We start from the raw sequence: 2894 nt of genomic DNA, 5'->3' as shown, positions 1-2894 counted from the left end.
TGACACACACATACACACACACTCCAAATGGCCATATTGTTTTTGGCTGGGCCAGCAGCTTGTGTAAGGGAGCACAATTGACTTAGACACCTACAATTAGCCTTCTACACTGCACAAATCCAATTACAAAATATGATACTGTAAATGACAGCGCGATAATCCAGTTCTGCTAATCCAGGAGCAGAGTGTTCAATATGCCTCTATGTAGATGAGTGCCCACAAATTCACCACCACCTCTTCATATCATACAAGTTTACAGTGATCATGATTGTATTTGATTAATAAGCTGGTCAGTGTTTGGGACAGGTGCAAACTGTGCATTTTTTCTGCTGTCCCCTCCCCCAGAGAAGATTTACCCAGAGGCCTTGAGCATTATCCACAGTCCCTCAAGTTCCCTCTGAAGCTCATCTAATCTGAGGGCTGTAATCCGCCTATTAGTCCTGCAACAGTCTGCTAGCTGCATCTGCTGACCTGCCTGAGACCGCCCTGCTGGGCCGTCCCACCCCCATCCTCACCTCCCAGGCCTCTGCTACCCTCAGGATCCTATTAGCTAAATCCTGGCTATACAGCACTTTAAAGGGATGTGTTAGAGGTAATCCGCACGTTTAGAGTTTTACCCTCAGCAAACCTTGCCTGTAAGCATCCTGGACAATACACCCTAAGTGCTAAGCCTATTAGCCTCCATTAACTCCCAGGATGTCCTAAAAACACCTTGGGGATAAATCTGGGGATGCAATCGGTTTATGTGGAGCTATGTGGTGCGAACATATGCACCCTTCCACCACTTACTTCTCTGTCAATGTCACAACAGCTAGCATCAGCAAATGAGAATAAATGTATTCCAACATTTATGTTTTAGGATTACATGCAAGTGACAGAGCTTAGCCGTTTAAAAAATAAATAAATGTATATGCAACGATTTCCATGATCCCCAAATACTCTTCTGACCATTAGGATAAACAAATATTCAAACTGCTGCAGGATAACAAACGATATTCTTAACTTTTTTCTGAAGTTGGAGCTGTGCTAGACATGACTTATGTGCTGTGATCTCTTTCTTAAACACAAACAAAGACATATTGGTTTTTTTTGTTGAGTTGTTCAGATTTTAAATGATTCATAGTGTCTAAATTGTGTAAAAATATCCATCTACCATCTTTGTTTGGATTTGTAAATACACTTCATACAGATTGCTGAAAGAGTCTTTTAGGATTCTGTACATACCTTAGCATTTAGTGTCAAATTACATTTTAGGTTTAATAAAGGTTGTTTTTCTAGAGGAAAATGTTAAGCTGTATAATGTAAAGGTAATACTTGTGAGAAGAAAAGTATGGCTACACTTGTGGGAACTTGATTGGAATCCTCAGTTGAGGCCAGTTCAATCACAGCTAACACTTTGATTAAGTTAAAGTCTTGAAGGTGAACTTGTGGCCTGAGACTTAACATGTTGTAACACATCCTCAATCCTGAAACATCAGGGTATTTCAACCAAGTCTCACGGCATTTCGTGTTATAGTCACGAAATTAATTTAATCTATTGATTCGTGTTCACCAACACGATTTTCGCATTTTTGTCGTGTCACACAGAACGATTTTAAAAGCAATGTATTTCTATTGGTATGTTTCGTGCCTGCACCACGTCTTTTTGTCCGGTCGGGTCTTGGAATACCAGAAGCTGTGTGGTTCATAAAAACATTTTCTTACTCAATATCTTACCCTAAGCCTAACTAACTAACCCTTTTATTTTAATTTGTATAATGTCGGAGTTTTTTTGCAGTCCGCGAGGAAAAGAAATGGGGCTCAGAGCCTCAGAATACTGAAATCTGTATTTTTTGTCATCTTTTTTTCCTTCTAACTTGTTATTATTTGGTGCAGGCACGAAACATACTACCAATAGAAATACATTCCTTCTAAAATCGTTCTGTGTCAGAATACTGAAATCTGAATTTTTTTTTATCTGTTTTTCCTTCTAATTTGTTATTATTTACTTTGCTTTTAAAATCGTTCTGTGTGACACGAAAAAAATGGCGAAATCGTGTTGGTGAACACGAATCAATAGATTCATTTCGTGACTATAACACGTTGTTATATAACCGTACAGGGACTTTTAAAGCAGAGTTTTGTGAGTGAGTGCGTCATAACAGGTGATAAACTCCTGTCTCATATTTCCTCGACAAACCAAGGCCACACCACAGCTGCCAAATCCGGGGATTTGCTGTTGCTGGTTAATCTCATTACAAGAATGAATTAAAGGGAAAAATTGCTGACGACTTGGATGCAGTTTCGAGGAGGTCATATCAGACAAGGCAGAAGTATTGTCTAGTCCTTCTTAATCCTCACACAACGTACTCATACTAAAGCCATGCATGTTCTGCCAGTAACAAAAGCAGATTACATTTGATTGAGTTGTTTGTGGTGAGAATTACACGTGGTGTCATAAGCTCACATGACAAAGTGTTTAAAAGGGTGATTGAAAGAATACAAATCAATATAAATCAATATATTTAAATGAATACAAATCACCACAGTTGATACAAACATCATGCTTATTTATGATGTATTTTAGCATCATTTCTTTTTTTAATAAGGGCTATTTACAGAATGTAGCTTAATTAAGATGGTAATTATCCAGATTTCAAGGTTGTTTCCCCAATCATAATTTGCATTTTTATAACATTGTGTGATCCAGCTTAACACATTTAGGATTGTTTGTTATTTTTGCTTACTGAAGCGTAAGACACTAATGCATAGTCAGGAATAAACTAAGAAGATTTCATGCTTTTACAAGAATAACTGTAGAGTAAATTTGATTTCCAACAACTGAAATCGACGTAGACAAATCAGTCACAATGAAAGAAAAAAGACAAATGGGCGAAGGGAAATAAATGGAAGAG

Source organism: Trematomus bernacchii, unplaced genomic scaffold, assembly GCF_902827165.1.
Source record: "Trematomus bernacchii unplaced genomic scaffold, fTreBer1.1, whole genome shotgun sequence".
In the NCBI taxonomy this organism is placed as follows: Eukaryota; Metazoa; Chordata; class Actinopteri; order Perciformes; family Nototheniidae; genus Trematomus; species Trematomus bernacchii.
Note: the sequence above shows the minus strand (reverse complement) of the source record.